The following is a 19,273-nucleotide window of genomic DNA, read 5'->3' on the forward strand; positions in this document are numbered from 1 at the left end:
AATCTATTCCTAGTAGAAGAAAAATTATACATTCTAGAAGAGGAGTCTCTTGTCTAGAACATCATATAATATTTAAATTTTTATAATATCATTTTATATTTTTCTCCTTCTTAAAATTGATATTTTTTTGAATGTAAAAACACATGCTTCATGAATTTTTAAATTACATTATACTATATGTAATGAAAACACTATAAACTCTATATAAGAATATTCTTGACTTTGAGCTCTATAAAATGGTGTTTATATATTATTAAAATATTATCATTAAAATAGTAAGATTTGTTGAGATGTAATTTTTCTAAAATATATTTTTTTCTTTAGTAATTGGATACAAATTAATATAAATCATACATTTAATAAGAATTTTCAATTAGAAAAGTATAAGATCATATATAACTTAGCTAAAATGAATTTATCTAGATCATATGTTTGAACAAAATTGTTTTTTAGAAAGAAATACTCAAATTCAATCATTCTAAAAAGTTAGCCTCAAAGGTGACATAGCTTTGTAATTTTAAAAGTTCATGGTTAAGGAAGAACCTCCAAAAAATACAATTAAGAACTATTATCTATATTGGAATTGTTGGGTTAAAGAATAATTTTGACAGTTGAGTGTTAATACACTTAAATAATTTTTACTATACATGCTGAGCAAAGAGTAGGTGTTGAGTGATATCTAGTTCCAAGTGATATCAAGTGCTGAGTGATATCAAGTGTCAAGTGATATCAAGTGCCGAGTGATATCAAGTTTCGAGTAATATTAAGTGCCGAGTAATATAAGGTGTCGAGTGATATAATTTTGTTTAGGTGCCAAGCTATCTAGAAAATAGCATGTGCCGAGCATCAATTGGAAAAGATGTAATTTTCAATTGGAAAAGTAAGATTTGTTGAGATGTAAGATTTTCAATTGTAATTTTCAATAGTAAGATTTGTTGAGATGTAATTTTTCTAAAATATATTTTTTTCTTTAGTAATTGGATACAAATTAATATAAAGCATACATTTAATAAGAATTTTCAATTGGAAAAGTATAAGATCATATATAACTTAGCTAGAATGAATTTATCTAGATCATATGTTTGAACAAAATTGTTTTTTAGAAAGAAATACTCAAATTCAATCATTCTAAAAAGTTAGCCTCAAAGGTGACATAGCTTTGTAATTTTAAAATTTCATGGTTAAGGAAGAACCTCCAAAAAATACAATTAAGAACTATTATCTATATTGGAATTGTTGGGTTAAAGAATAATTTTGACAGTTGAGTGTTAATACACTTAAATATTTTTTACTATACATGCCGAGCAAAGAGTAGGTGTTGAGTGATATCTAGTGCCAAGTGATATCAAGTGCTGAGTGATATCAAGTGTCAAGTGATATCAAGTGTCGAGTGATATCAAGTGTCGAGTAATATTAAGTGCCAAGTAATATAAGGTGTCGAGTGATACAATTTTGTTTAGGTGCCAAGCTATCTAGAAAATAGCATGTGCCGAGCATCAGTAATGCTTCATGAGCTGAGTAACTTAGAATATCAACATAAGAGTTTGTAATTGCACAAACTATGACATGAACCATTTTGTAGCTGACATAAGGTAAATCTTGAAAGATCTAGAGATAAGAACGAATCTTTTACATTTCCTATGCAATCTGCATGCAACCAATTGGAAAATTGAAAAGACATGCAACATATCAGAAAAAGGCAAGTATTGAGTGAGAAATTGAGATTCAATGTGGATCATAGATCCATATCTAACCCTAATTCTTCAAAGTATTTTTAAGGAAGACAAAAGTCTCACTGTAATATAGATGAGAGAAGGAGAACAATATTAAGGGGAAAACATAGTGGAGTTTAGTGAAAGAAGACATAGAGAGTAAGAGTAGCAATTCAATATTTAGTTGATAAGAACAAATCAAAGGAGACAAATAGAAATTAGATCTCAGAGGATCAAAATTAGAGGAAGAGCCAAAACAAGTGCCTGCATTCAACAATCAAGGATTGCAAACTATCAGGTTTATAATACCTAATACTCTCTTACCATTGTATTAGAAAGGAAATCCTATGTAGATAGGTTGGCTTAACAGCTATTTGTAGATCCTTATTAAAAGATGATTAAATCCTTTAATAGGGTGAAACTTCATGTTAAGTGTTTGAAAATCCTTTAACTAGGTCAATATTGACACAGTGTAAAGCCTTTAACAGGGTAGACCATTAGAAGTGGTTGAACAATATTACTACAGTGATTTTTGTGGGTATCATCCCTATCCCAGTTTTACCTTCCTATTTCTAGAGGGTTTCTGGGTTACCAAATTCCAATGTTATGTGTTGTTGATGCATGTATTAGTTTCATGTTGACTTGATGTATTTACATGCATGCACTTTACTTTTAGTTAGAAGTTTTATTGGTTAAAGTGTGATACTTTTGATTCACCCCCCACCCCCCCCCCCCCCCCCCCCCACCTCCCCATAAGTATTCTTTCCATATTTGAATATTCCAACAATCGGTATCAGAGCATCAAGGTTCTCACAAGAAAAAGCCTAACAACTTGAAGGAAAAGATATAAAGATGGAAGTTTTCAAACTCAAAAAGATCATTGAAAACCAGGTGATAGATGTACACCTTGCTCTGCATAGCTAGGAGGAAGCTAGAGATAAATTGAGAAATTCCTTGAAAAGAAGGAAGGATTTAGCCATAGCTAAAAATGAGATAAACTACAAGGAGATTGATACCACAAATATATTTGCCAATGGAAAAACTAAAGAGTTTGATGCAGCAATTGTAGAATTGATGGAGAAAAACAAAGTTCAAGTAGATGAGATAAGATCTCTCAAGATGGAACATGAATCACAGTCCATAATGTTATGTGAAATCATTGAACAAAAGAAAAGAGCAGTTGAAGATAAAGTCATGATGGAAAATGACAAAAGAAATCTTGCAAACAGACTTGAAGAAAAATGTATTGAATTGACAAGGATCTCAAACATGCAGATGGATACACTTGCCCAAATGATGAACCTTCATCATGAACTTAATGTGAAAGACATTAAGATCTCTACACTGAAGATGTAGAATGAACAATTGCAGAATGACTTGAGGAGAGAAAAGAAAATTTCAAAAATCTTCAACAAACTCAATGAAGCCATCAAGTATTTTGAGAAATTACTAAAATCCCCAAGGTCCAGCAATGACACTTCAGGACTAGGATATTCTAGCACTGAAGAAGGAGAGACATCCAAGACATTAGAAGAGAGGAACATCAAAGGTAAAAATGTCAAACCTAAATGTCAATTCTATGGAAAGAAAGGACATACATCTAATGTATGTAGAAGCAACAATTCCCATCAGCATGATAAGCCTAAGAATGTAAACTATTGTCATAAGTGCAAGAAGCAAGGTCATCAAGCACATGAATGTGGAACCAAGACTATTAAGACATCAAGATTTGAGGGTCACTGCCATAATTACAAGAAATATGGACATAGAGCTTTTGAATGTAGATCAAAGCCTATGTGGGCATCAAATCAACCAGCAAAAACAAAAGGGAATGAAAGTCATTATCATTGGAATTATAACACCAGGTATAGTTGTCACTATTGTCAAGAATATGGACATATACCCCATAATTGCATAAGAACACATTTTAAGGGGAACTATAAGAGATGGTTGAATCAAACCACATGTTTTAGTAGCTTGAAAATTGGTCATATCAATAGGAATTGCCCAACAAGGTCAAAGGCACCAAGTTTTGAGTTCAAAAATGGAAAGGCAAAGATAGATGTGGAACACATCAGAAGTGAGATGAATAAGACATGGAAGAAGAAAGATGAGTGAAGCACATCAAGTGCAGAGATCACTTCACCTAACGGGTCAAGTGATCACACTTCATCTAATTAAGCAAGAATGGGTGTATGGGACTGATCTACTAAGTTATATCACAAATCAGTCCCAAGACATAGAAGAACTGCAAAGAAGAAATCATCACAAGCAAAGATGCTAAGTCAAAATTGAGAGTCTTGCGAAATCTGTCGAAGTTGTCTTTAGGTGTCGAGCTGCTAAGAGCGATCGATTTGATAGATTATGTCGAGCTATGAAGTATCAATGGGAACCAAGTAAAGTGAAACACAATGGGTGTTGAGTCATGTTGAAATCCTTCAGGAGTTGATTAGACAATTGTCAATGCACTAAGCATTAATTGCTCTATTTTGAAGGGTACATAGGTCAATTTTTGATCATTTCTCACCATTCAAATGTGAAGCAAAGACGAAAAGAGCACAAAAGATCAAGGCTAGCTTAGAAGCCATTTGCAAAAGATTTCCACAACAATTCAACATGAGTTTCATCGATTTAAGGTATTTTACTTGTGTGCCGAGCTATGTAGTTTTTATAACCTTGTTTAAACTATAAACCCTAGTTTGGCAAACAATGTCATCTAGGTCAAGAACCACTAAGGGCAAGGAGAGTCATGAAATACAATTGGTTAGTAATGAAGTTAAGCTACCAAAATTCAAGCCCATTTCAGAAGTTGCATACAAGAATGATCCTGCAGGTGCATTATCAGTTATTTCTGATAAAGTTGTCATGGTCCAAGATGTTCATAGATGCTATAACTGCAAAATGGGAGCCATAGGAGATTTAGAAATTTACAATGCATATGACAAGCTATGTGAGAACAACATAATAAAAGATGAGTTCTCAATAGTCGAGAGAAAAGGATTGACCAAAACCCTAGAGTTTTTTATTGTTTTCAAAGTTGAACGGGTATGCATAGTTTTGAGCAGAATACATGATGGAGTCTTTTGGTTAGAATCAGGGCCAGTGAAATTTACCAAGAAAATTGTTCATAGGGTTACTAGTATTCCAACCCTAGATCGGCCAAAGACCTTGCATAGTGACAAAAAGGAAGTAATAGAGAAAAACACATGTGCTAAATGGAACAATAGGGGAATGACTATTGATACAATCACAGAACCCTGACTAGATTTTTTTGTGAGAATCATTTCACACAAATTCTATAAGTCAAGCAGGTTAAATAGTGTACCTTGTATAGTAGTTGATGTTGCATACAAATTGGTTAAAAGGGATCATACCTATGATCTAGTAGAGCTCAGGTTTCAACAGATTAATGAGAATTTGGGAGCTATAAGGAAGAGCAAGGTAGCTCAGTGCAAATTTGGATCAGTTTTGGTGTGCATGTTTTTCTATCTGATGAAATAATTCTTTTCTATGGGTAAGGTGAAATGGAATCCAGACAAAACAATTGTTGAACAAATCAATGGATATATTGAACAGACGGGTGATAATTTGATGCCCAAATGACTAGCTACTTTGAGGACTTCAAACAGTCTATGAAACAAAGAATGAGGATTCCAGTCCCATTGATGGAGAAATATGAAAAATAAATTTTCTTTCTTGTAGATATTGATTATACCTATATACAAGCAGTCATACCTAGAGTGAGATGGCTTAGGCCACTAGGTTATGAACTCGATATTGATCAAGCCTCTGCAACAATAACAACCCTCCTTGCAGAAGAAGTTGATAAGAATGCAAAAGCCTTTGGAACCTATGATGTTGTAAAATCAAGGGTGATAACAAATTTAAAGACTACCTCAGTAGTAAAGAAGAAAGAAAAATTGGTAAGGCAAATCAAGAGAAAATTTGGTGTTGAAGGAGAAGGAATAGCAGAAGAAGAAGAAGAAGAAGAAGACATTGAAGATGAGGGAGATTAACCTCAAGGTCTGACTCAAGGGTTAGGAGAAGATAAAGAAGAAAGTGCTAAGGAAGAAGAAGCCAAGAAAGTACAAGTTAGAACCAAGGCCACAACCCCTCCCGCTCCTCAACCCAAGGCAAAGAAAGTAGCTGCTCCTGCACCAAAGAGACCTACTACAAGGGTTGCAACACAAAAAGCCTAAGAGGAGGAAAAAGAGAAGAAGAAAACTTCCAAGAAGATTGTTGTCAAGCCAAAGAAGAAAATAAATTTTTTTGCCCAACCTCAAATAGATGAAGAGAAGACTGAGTCAGAGGACAACAACCAACTTCAAGTGGTAAGTCACAAACCTCAGACTACTATGGATAAATTATGCACAAAGATTAAGAATGATGATTTGAAAGGTTTAAAGAACCTAAATTTTTCTAAGCTCACCAAGGAAGAAAAAAATAAATTAAAGGAATCAATGTATGCTATGATGGCTGAGTATAAGAACACACCTCTAGAGTTAGATGAATCAATACCTAAAAGAATTGTACAAAATTGTAGAGGATAAATGGCATTTTTGTTTGCAAATGGAAAGGGAGATAAGGGAATCATCATTAGCTAGATTGTTGCTTGACTTGACTAAGGATCAAGTAAGAAATGAAGTTAGGAGGCATAACAATAGATTCACTCCCAAACATATATATTTTAGCATTTTGCAGAACAAAATTGAGGATGTAGTTACAAAATCCAGAAGATTGTGGAAGATAGTTTACAAGAAAACAGAAGATGTTTACAATGAAGAATATAAGGTAAAGGCAAGTGCCAAGAAAAAGGAGATGAAAGCATCATGAATCAAGGAAAAAGAAAAGGAACAAGTGGAGAAGAAGGTTAAAAAAGAAAAGGAAGATGAGAAGGCACATACAAAGGAGAAAGAGGAAGAGAAAGATATAGTTGAGAAACAAGATCAAAGTATGCAAGACACATAGCTATCACCTCCTAGTCCTCCTCATGCCATCATCACACCTATAGAAATAGTCAAAATCAAGGATGTTATAGACACTTCTAGTCCAAACATCAATCCATTAACTGCAGAGGATTTAGAAATCCTTGACCAATCAACACTAGTAGAAAAATCATGTTCAAATCCTCTATTGGTCAATGTTGATGAATTGCAGAATCCAGTAGTTAAAACAAAGGTAGTCAAGGTGAAAACACAAGAACCACCTTTGACCATACACCCTATTCGTATTTTATTCCTTCCTCCACCACCTCCACCAATTGTAGTCATTGATACACTTCAGATGTCGAGTACAGTAGCAAGGGAAGTCAATGAAACATCTGAATGGCCAGTAAGTTCAACCCCACCTAGTGATCACCAAAAAGATAAAAAAGCTAAAGAAAAAGATGAGACAAGTAACAAGGAGGAGTCTGCAATACAAACATTGGTTGCATTACCCAAATCTAGTACTCCAACACAGACTCTTCAATAGATGAGCACTGATAGGTTACCATTAGAAATTAGGACACCAGGCTCGAGCTCATCAAAGGCAATCAAGAAACTTCACTATGGAGTTCCTAAGCTTGATGAAGAAATAAAGATTCCATACTATGAATCCAGCACTCTCACTGAAGAGAAGATCAATGAAATTTAGAGTGCATTGGATAGAAGAAGGAGACAAGAAGAAGATAACACAAGAACAAGCATACCTTAAATGAAATCAATGACATATTCATAGAAGTTTTCTACTTATAGTCTCTAGATGAGTCAAGGCCAATCATAGAGCAACTATCTTATATAGTTGACTAGGTGACTAGTGAAGACCAGGAAACAAATGCCAAATTATTGGAATGGTCAGAAAGAAAATTCCAAGGAAAGGTAAATAACAAAATATCCAGTGATATAGCACTATCACAAGTGGAGCTGGCTAAGAAAATTTAAATAGTCAAAACTATACTTGGAAACATATTTTCCTTGTACAACAAGTTGTGTGATTTTTCCACATTCACACAGGACACTAGTCAAAAAATGCTGAGCTTGGAGAGAAATTTGAAGATTTCTAGCATGCAACTCCCTACAAATCTAGCTTAGAGTGAGAAGCATTTTGCCCAATCACTTCACACACAAAGAGAGTTAGTTGTCTTAGCAGTAGAGGAGGCAACCACTAAAGCCAAATTGATGCAAATTCAATCCTCTATTACTCCTCATTTGGAAATACTTCACAAGGAGCAAATGAATGCAGAGACAGTTTTCAATAAAGACCCCAATCTTTCTACATTTGATGGACTTGTACACCTAGCAACAAAGATTTCCATCCAGTATAAGTCATCGAATGTTGCACTAGCAAATTGGGATGCAACTTTGAAGGTACTCCTTGAAGTAAACAATACATTTTTGGCCAAGTATGGCATTTCCCTTTAGAACCCTTGACATAAGTGTCAAAAAGGGGGAGAATAAGTATGTGCGAGTTAAGTAGAGATTAAGTTAAGTAGAAGTAGAGATAAAGTATGGGGGAGTTAAGTATAGAATGAAATGGTAAGTATGAAGAAAGGGGGAGATAGAGAGATAGAGAATTTTGGGAGAATTTTGACAAATTTTGATATAACATATTGGTCAAAATGTAGAAATAGGACAAAAGTAACTAAGTGTACAAGGCATAATCAACTCATAGGGAGTCATAAGGTATATTGTTATTTGTTCTTACAATTTTTGAAGCAAATAAGAGGATGCATGAAATAAGGTCAAGATCATAGGATCTTAGTTAAGTGTTTTTGCCACTCATGTCAAAGGGGGAGATTTTTGGTTTAAAGAATAATTTTGACAGCTAAGTGTCAATACACTTAACCATTTTTCACTATACATGTTGAGCAAAGAGTAGGTGCCGAGTTATATCTAGTGCCGAGTGATATCAAGTGCTGAGTGATATCAAGTGCTGAGTGATATCAAGTTTTGAGTGATATCAAGTGATGAGTAATATTAAGTGCCAAGTAATATAAGGTGTCGAGTGATACAATTTTGTTTAGATGTTGAGCTATCCAAAAAATAGCATGTGCCAAGCATCAGTAATGCTTCATGGGCCGAGTAACTCAGAATATCAGCCTAAGAGTTTTTAATTGTACAAACTATGATGTAAACCATTTTTGTAGCCGACATAAGGTAAATCTCAAAAGATCTAGAGAAAAGAATGAATCTTTTACATTTCCTATGCAATTTGCATGCAGCTAATTGGAAAATTGAAAAGGCATGCAACCAATCAGCGAAAGGAAAGTATTGAGAGGGAAATTGAGATTCAATCTAGATTGTAGATCCATATCTAACCCTAACTCTTCAAAGTCTTTTTAAGGAAGATGAAATTTTCACTATAATAGAGATAAGAGAAGGAGAATAGTGTTAAGGGGAAAACATAGTGGAATTCTGTGAAAGAAGACATAGAGAGTAAGAGTAGCAATTCAATATTCAGTTGATTAGAACAAAGCAAAGGAGATGAACAAAAATCATATCTCAGAGGATCAAAATTAGAGAAAGAGCCAGAACAAGTGCCTGCATTCAGCAATCAAGGATTGCAAACTATCAGGTTTATAATACCTAATACTCTCTTACCATTGTATGAGAAAGGAAATCCTATGTAGATAGGTTGGCTTAATAGCTATTTGTAGATCCTTATCAAAAGGCGATTAAATCCTTTAACAAGTTGACACTTCATGTTAAGTGTTTGAAAATCCTTTAACCAGGTCACTATTGACACAGTTTAAAGCCTTTAATAGGGCAGGCCATTAATAGGGTAGACCATCAGAAGTGGTTGAACAATATTACTGCAATGATTTTTGTGGGTATCATCCCCACCCCAGTTTTACCTTCTTATTTCTGGAGGGTTTCTAGGTTACCAAATTCAAGTGTTATGTGTTGTTGATGCATGTATTAGTTTCATGTTGACTTGATGTATTTACATGCATGCAATTTATTTTTAGTTAAAAAATTTATTGGTTAAAGTGTGATACTTCTGATTCACTCCCCCTCTCTCATAAGTATTCTTTCCATATTTGAATATTCCAACAATAATCCCATAATTGAGCTAGTCAAATAATGCATGACCCATGTGGTGGTAAGTTTGATGCCTATATGACGATGTGATCCATAGTAAAATTAAAAATATTGAATTATTCATGCATCAAGGAATATACAAAATCATTCAAATTTTACAATGTTATATATAAATATGCTAAAAAAGAAAAGAAATTTGTAGCACTAAAATTATTTACAGTAGTGAGAACCAAACCTCTATACCTCAAGTTGAGTAAGTATATTCTTTGTCAAGCTTGAGCCACCTGCACTTGCAAAGAAAGGAAATTTCATTGAAAAAATCTGATTTAGTTAAAAGTCCAAGATTATATTCATCAGCTACAACATAAATGTCTATGGGCATTACCACTTAATGTTCATGACCCATAGATTGTTGATCCGAAGCACTAGTAGACATACTAATAGCAGATTTTCCTTTTTCATTTTAAGAATTACAAAATGTAGAATAAACATTAGAATAACTACGATTAATCCTATGAGACACATTGTCATAAGCTAACTAGCCACTTTTAATTAAATTTACAACCTTGGATCCTGATGAATAATTTAGACCAAAAGGCCTTGCTATTAAAGAACTCTCTCAAAATTGACTTCTACAAAATAACTAGAATATTTAAAAAAATAAAAAATGATAATTATAGAGCCAATTAGGCATTAATTTAACCAAAATTGATACCAATGATAGTTTGTGGAAATAAGCATCTATCATCTCACCCACACTAGCACTTCTAGTAGATTGCACACCACCTAAATTCTCTTCGATTCTATAGGAATAGGAAAGATTCTATATTTAGTGATCTTTCCTACTTTACATAGGTGACATTGAGGAGATCACATAAAGAATTTTATTAGGTGGTTCTCCAATAAATTTTAACATTTTTCTTGACATAAGAAAATATTATCTCTATTTGGAGAATAGCAAATTGGAAATTTATCCATAATAAGCTTACAAGTTTCCCCTACCTAAGAAGAGTAAAGAGAGAAGAATTAAGTATAAAAATGTAGAAACATTGAAGAAAAATTAAAAAGGTCTTGATTCCACCTTCCATTTTGGTCTCTCGAATATTGTAAGAAGCTTCTCTAGAGCTCCATTGGGTTTCATTGTTGCCATAGGTGTTGTTGATCCAATCTCTGTCGGTTGACTTTAACCTATATTTTTTTAAATTTAACAACCCATTTCTTTTCAACTCAAAAGTGGAATTAAAACACATGAACATATCATATTATTTAATTTTATGAACAATGGAATATACCTCTTTGTGGACAGTTGAACATCTTTGGGTGTGGAGAGAAAGAGATTAAGATCCAACAATATATAATTGTGACATATTGATCCAATAGGTAGAATTTCATCATTCCTTTTGTGAAATGAGTTCTATCTGAGTTCATTTGATAGAGCTTGAGTTGGAGTTTTTAGAATGAGGGCATTAATCATGGAATCACTCATGCTTTTACTCAGTATATCTCTATCATAAAGGATAGAGCTATGCACCAAAGTGTTGTGTATAAAGATTAAGGAAGGTTGAACCAAGCAGCCTACAATGCACTCATGGAAATTCTTGAAACACAAAAGGTTTCTTGTAATTCTTTTGAGATGGACCTTTTGAAACTATTAAAGCTAAGAGAAGATTTTGAGTCACTCCTCCTACATCATTCAGGATAGGTTGGGATAAATCCTCATGATTATAGTACTATAGATTGTGCCCCAATAAATATTAGCCTAAGGTTGGAAGAAACACAACCATGCTTTAATGAAGATACTCAATATCTTGATTCTCTAATCATATCTATAGATAGTGTGAAGGAAGATCCTAATAAATATGGGAACACAAAAACATTTCTTCCTCACTTTGAAACTAAGAAAGAATGAACTAAAATCTTGTAGGACTTGAGATTATCTATAGAAGGAAAAAAATTAGAAGATGAATTTAATACATATTTAGCTACTCAAAATGACAAGTATAAGATGGAGATTGCTAAATCTAAGGAAGAAGTAATACCATCTATTTCATTGAAAAAACATGCAAAGATAGAAAGAACTAAGGAGAAATAGATGCTTTTAGAAGCTAAGAAGAGTGACTTAGATGTTATATTTTTTGGATATGAGTATAACGAAATACAGCTAGAGGTAGAGAAGAAGTATCTATTAAAGAGAATATGGCCTTTGTGACATCATCAAAATTCTAGCACTCCAATTTTGAAGTTGATCAAAAGGGGACTGTACATCAAAAATAGGAGAAAACGATGGCTTGAATAAAGATTACACTTTACTAGAAGGTGATAAAGACATTAAAACTATGGAAGATAGCAAATTGGATGAGATGTTGGATAATGGATAAAAAATGAAAGGGGATTGGGTATCAATAATAGGATAAAATGGTGGCTTGAATAAAAATTATAGTTTAGTAGAAGGTGATAGATACATTAAATCTATGGAAGATAGAAAATTATATGACATGTTGGATGATGGATTAGAAATGTAAGGACAAAAAAATATAGACATACTAGATGTAGTTGCAAAAAGAGAAACATAAGAAGATGAAGTCATTATAAGGATTGGAAAATCTAATTTGAACGAGTGGCTACAAATATTTCTTTTGAATCCTAAGTTAAACGAGAATGTAGAAACAAAGAACCTCCACAAATAAATGATAACTCTGATGTAATCCAATTTTTTGTGGCAAATCATATCTTTGAAGAACAAATGATAAATGCCAACTACAAAGAATAATTCATCATTCACTAAAAGAGTTCCAACTTGGGGGGATTAGAGAGGAAAGAACATGAAGTACATAAAAATCTAAGATTTTCTAGTGCAAGTGGTCTTATGGTAACAAGAGATTCACAACTTTCATGTAGTGAAAAACAAGTAAATGAGAATTTAGACCTCATAGAAAATTTAAAGTTCCTCTAATTACATTATGATAATCAGAGAGAGCCACAAACTAAGCTAGATAATGCACCTAGTGCATGTTTGGAGTCACTGCCACAAGGAATTTGTAATTCCATTATAGAAAATTCAATTTCTTTTGTGCAACCATTAGTAGTGAGAGATAGTGAAGGTGTAATGTTAGATTGTGGAATGAAAATTGAGCATGAGAATAATAAGCATAATAACTTTAATCAATTGAAAGATGCTAAAATAGTAAATTAAATGCATTTGAATGATAATCATGGATAAGCATCATAAATTAGAGAACCGAAAGGAATGGTTATAAGATGGGACAATAAAGAAGATTCAATAAACTTCAAAGGCCAATAATCTAATTAAAGAGAAGTGATAGCATTGGATACATGTCCAATATATATTATACTTCTTCATTTTGGGATATGTAGGGTAAAGAAGGACAAGACAAAGGAAGGATTGAAGGACAGAGTAAATTTAAAGTAGGCAAATTCACAGAGGAAGATGAGCATCTTCTATAAAGAGAATGGAGGAGGTGTCTATTGAAATCACTATTGATGATGATCCCTAAGATGAAGATGAAAGCACAATGAGCTCCGAGGGATACTTGGCTATCTCCATATCTAGCAATGCATTCTAAACTTCTATTCTTATGCCATCTTTTTCAAAATTCCTTCTATTCTTATGCTATATTTTTCAAAATCCCTTTGATATCTCTGAAAGCGCTTCTATTCTTATGCCATATTTTTTTAGAAAAAAATCATGTACTAATTATTAGATTAGGATAAGGTATCAAAATACACTGCAATATCTAATGATAAACAAAATCTTTCTAGTAGTAATTACTTTCAAAAAATTTAAGATGATAAAACATTGATTTAAAAATCAGTGGTGTATTTCATAAGATTCATTTGTAGATCTAACCTTGTTAGTTTAATTATAAAAGATTTGAGAAACCATTAAATAAGACTTGTTGTGAAATAGCAAACACAGAGAACAATTTTTTTTGTTTCAATTTGCAAGCCAAGTCCTCATTATTTTCCATTCTTTATGATTTATATCATTTTAGGATAGGTAAGCTATTGTCTTATCTATGTTATAAGTGTGCCAAAATATCCAACAAAAGATTCAAGATATCTTCAGTATCAACATCCATTTTTTTAGTAAATCTTACTACCAAGACAATAGCAAAGACTACAAGGTGGCAAAAGAACTACTCTAAAGGTCCAAAATTTGCATTTGCAGTTATGAATAGATTTATCATTGATCTTAATTAATGAGTACAAAAATATTTGTGCATAATTTTTTTTAATCTCAATTTATGATTATTTGTCATTAGGATGAAGAAGAAAACATTGCAGGATTGCATACTTAGCACAATAAAAAGCATGGACTGGCAAAGAGGTGCATCCCCTTAATGCATACCACATATTCTGTACATTTGGCTTTCAAAAAGAAAAAGGTAATACTAAAATTGACACAAAGGATATTAAATTTTTAGTCAATCCCTTTACCTTTATCCTTTTTTGACTATAGATAACTCTATTTCCTAGCCATGAGTCATTGAATCAAAAGGAATTTAGTCAGTGAATTACTAGGTTCTTTATCCTAATAAATATACATTTTTATGAAGTATGCATAAAGAATTCTTATTGTACAATAAGCAGTCTTCTCTCTAGCTTAGTTATTTCCATATCTTGAAAAAAAATGAGTATAAAAAATATTGCAAACTCCTAGAGAACATAATCAATGTAGGAGAAGACTACTGGTAAAAGGCTATAAGCTATACTTGGTTGCAAAAAAAAACTACATATTGTATGCATCTAATATAACTTCATAATGACCATCATACCTTTTTTTGCTAGAGTTCTTCCCTAATTAAGATCAAAGGTATATAGGAAATAACATAGCTATAGCCAAACTTTGTAGAATGTGTAAAATCATAGTCAAAATAAAGTGAGAAAGAAATTCAATTTTCCTTATTGGACCAATATGCTAATCCAAAAAAAACAAATCCTATTGAACTCTTACATGTAGTTTAAAAAGATTTAGTAAATTTATAGATATATAACTTATAATAGTGTACATAAAAAATGTTAAATTTGACATAAATGCCATTTATTCATGCAAAGAGTTCTTACACAACTTTCAATAATCCGACTCTAATTGCAGCAAAAACTATTTAAACATGAAATGCTTAATAAAAGGAGCTACTATCTTACACCTAATAGTTAAATCTTCATGGATCACCTAAAAGAGAATCAACAACACTATATTTTCCCAACTCTCTAAGAAATTAAAATAATTAAATAAATATAGTTCATTAGATTTATTGATTATGACTTCTTACAATCTACAAGGACAATGCCACGATTTTTGACAGCCCTTAGCCACCTTTAGAAACTACATTCTATGCCTTTAGGCTTTGGTTATATTAATACAAATAAGTTATATTTTACAAACAAACAAAAAATATGATGCTCCCTATGAATTAAATGATTATTCAAGGGTATGAAATGGTTATCTCTTATATTTGTACAACTAGGTCACATGACTATAGTAAGGTTATTTTCTTTTCTACCTCCCTATTTCAAGGTGTTCTAAATGACACAACCATGTAATGTGAATCTTCTATCTATTCCTCATTTATTAATAAATTTTCTTCATTAGTTAGAGAAGTCATCTCTACATGATCTTCTCCATTTGATGCTCAAGTTCTAGAATCAATATTATCCTTATAACTAGCAAAAAATAACTAGGATGTTTTACACTTATGTTGCCCAAACATCTTTATTTTAAAACTAGTGGAATTATTTGTGATCTAATAGATCTAATTTCACTAATTGTTTGACTTCCTTTCTTTACCATGGGAAAAGCTAGGGGCTTTTGATCTAACAGAGCCAATATTATGACTTACCTTTTATGAAAAAAATTTTTTAGTATACACCCCCAAAACTTATCTCCTCTTTTTCATTTCTTAGAATAACATTGTAGCACTACATCTAGAATCCAATGAGAATATGTTGTATGAATCAATATTGGAAGGTTCATGCCATGTAGAGAGTTTTCTTATCTAAATTTGTGGTTAGAACCAATGATTAAAGAAGTTTTTAAGAAAAAGTCCATGCATTTGTAGTGTCCTTGATGACCCTATTAGGATTTTTTTTATTATGAATAGATAAGTTGGTCTACTTATATGCATCAAAATGGTAAGTATGATTCTTGTTTTGATGTCTTTGTTGTTATGCAAGATAGGTTTTGACATATTAGGGATTGAATGTATTTAGTAATAGAAACTATTTGACAGTCTCAATATACTTCTATCAAAATAGAGTATGTGAATATGTTAAAAAAAAATTGTTAGCCAATTTTCCAGTCTAAAATTTGATGCAATTGGTGGACATTGAAGCAACTAGTACTCTTTGTGCTTGTATTGCCATGACAAGGTTAATCTAGTTTTATCTTTGTTTCCAAGTGAAAAAATTAAATGCCTGAATGACTCCCAAATCGACAATGAACCCAATAGGCTTATCATGAGTGGTTATGGAGTTTTCTTCAATTCCATGGTGATTGACTTATTGGGTCCTCTTAGAATCTCCAAATGAACCAAATTAACACTAAAGCTTCAAGCATCATCAATTGACTTATAATGTGAATCATCAAGGAAAAAATGAATTTAGTCAACATCTCCAAAAAAAGAAAGGTCAGTGATTGAATATCTTTAGTAATAGAAACTAATTGACAATATCAAACTTCAATATTTTTCTATAGAATAGATTATGTGAAGATAAAAATATTCCTTTATCGAGAAATTTCATAGCCCAAAAGTTCATACAATTGGTGGACACTAAAGGAATAAGTGGTCTTTTTGATCTTACTACCATAACAATCCATAAGAAATGAAAAGGCTTGTGTATTACTTTTAATGTTGATCCTTCCCAAGCCTTATGAACTCTATTATTACTCACCATTGAAGAATCTCAAAGAAAAAACATGGTGTTTCATTTTTTGAATCATCATAAAGTATTACATAATAGAATCATTTGTATTATTTGTTGCACTCATAGTTCACAAGAAATACTATCACAAACAGTCAATGAAAATTAAGACATTGAGTTCAATCTTATAAATAATAGACTATTGTAAATGAAGTAATGATAGAGAATGTTTTGGCATCAATGGTGAAATACCATGTATATTTGTATTTTTTGATTCCTTGCATATATAAAAAGGGTATGATGTTGATATGAGGGTCCTATAGTTAAAAAGGAACAAGCCAAGTGCTTAGGATGTGTTGGTGTTTTGAAACTACCAAGCAAGCACACTAGTTGACACCAAGATAATGAAGAAACACTTAGTCTAAGGGTTAGCTATTTCCTATACTTGACTAAGGAGTTCTCAAATAAGGACCCAACTTCAAAAAAATCACAAGGATTTTATACTCTTTAGGTTTAGCATAACAATGACAAGTGCACCTAAGGGATAAGAGGCTTCAATATTAGATACTTTCTCCACAATTCATTTATTTATTGATATTTGTGTACAACATTCATCCCCTGTAGCATATATTTGATGAAAATTCTTCTTATATTGACAAATAATTTGGGGTGATAGCAGCTCACTATAACACAAAAATTAAATGCAACCAAGTACTTACTAGCTATGCTATTCTTCATATATTAAAGTAAAATTGATTTAATTTTTTGATAATTTGCATGATGCTTATTCATGATCTTTTCACATCCAAACTTATGTAGTTGATCAGTGACTCATATATTGGGAATTAGAGTCTAGCCAACTATTTTGACCTAATTGATTGCATTACAATCAATATTATCAGCAATTTAACCTAAGCCTCTTTCTTAGGTATATCATTCTTCCTTCCTGGTAAATCCTATCATATCACAAAAACATTTACTTAATTCATTGAATAGAAAGAAATAGAAAACTAATACACAACCTATCCTAGTTGTATTAAATTTTATAAGGTTTGACCATACAACCTGAATATAGCAAGTCAATAACAATAGAGACAAGATTTAGAGAAAAACATATAGTAATAGTTAATCTTTGTATTAATTTTATTTAAAAATCACATAACATTGGGATGAAACCCAAAACAACTTAGAACATGACAACATGATCCTTTAATGTTAATGTATTCTCAAATTTGTAGAGAAAATAGATCATTAAAATTTACATGAAAAAGATTAGACTAAATGTAAACTTAGCCAACACTAAAAATTACATAGCAATTCCATCCTCCACTCCTCATCTTGGAAATCCTCTTATAGAAAGGATTGAAACAAGATTAAGATGGGATGACACTTGTAAAAATCATTCAAAAAAACATACAAAGATATTCCTACTCTATTACAAATCAAATATTCTTTGAACTTTGCTAGAAAACGAAAAATGTGGTTACAAAACTAGCAGGTGGCATTTGTCAAAAAATATCTCCTTAATATAATCAATTTTTGTTTAGTCCCTACCACCATCCATGCCTTTTCTCTATTTTTTCTATTTTGAATTTCTTCTCAACTACATTTAGTCACTATTACGAGATGGAAATGCCTTGATATCTGTGATCAACTCCCATATGGTGATGTATGTATTAGTATCATGCTAGATGACATTTTTGATTGTATATAGATCTTCTAGGCACTTGGTCCATTTGGCATCAATTATGGCCTTGACCTTTGTAGCCACCTTTGACATATTTGCCTCCAACATATAGAATAAATCTACAATATCACAAACAACAGTGTTACTTACTTCATTATTACAAAAAGACAAAACCTTGGGATGATGAAGAAAATTCTAAAAAGATGATGACTATTCAACCTAGTCTTTGATTTTACCCTCACTATCCAAAACTATAGGTACAAAATTGGGTTTTCTTGTAGCAATTGTTTACATTTTTTTCTGACTAATCATTTTTTTTTGACTAATTGTAGCTTCCCTTGAAAGAAACCATTTAGATCTCTCACCTTACAAATTTCTCTCATTGTGCTCACATTGGTTAGTCTTCCATAGGTCTTTTTTTTGAGGAAGTACACTAATTATACTATCAAGAAATTGAATGTATGGGCCCGATGTGTTGAATAGTGGAGATAATAGAGTAATTGGCTCTACACATTTTTATTCCACTTGATGACGGGCCACACCACCCGTACCAACTAACAACCAAAAATGCAACAAGATGGAGATAGAGAGATGACAAAAAAATGCTTCATAAAACTTCCATTAATACTTGAAATCCACTAGAAGAGATTACATTTGAAGAGCTTACAATTCAAGAACTTCTATTTCTCGAACTTCCATTAGAAGAGCTTCCATTTCTCCAACTTCCTTTAGAAGAGCTTCCATTCCTTGAACTTGATTACAAATGATAATAAGCCTTGCTTAAATAGGCACTTCTAACCCAAGACATTACAAACACAACCAATGTGGGATAAAAGGTAAATACAACTTCCTTTAAATAAATATTAAATTCCCACCCAAATACAACTAAGCACCCAACAAATATTAAATGCATGATTTAAGGAACTTTCCACAAACTTCTAAGATGCCACCTACACACCTCGATTAATGGA

Source organism: Cupressus sempervirens, chromosome 7, assembly GCF_028749045.1.
Source record: "Cupressus sempervirens isolate cs-2001-9-10 chromosome 7, ASM2874904v1, whole genome shotgun sequence".
Classification (NCBI taxonomy): Eukaryota; Viridiplantae; Streptophyta; class Pinopsida; order Cupressales; family Cupressaceae; genus Cupressus; species Cupressus sempervirens.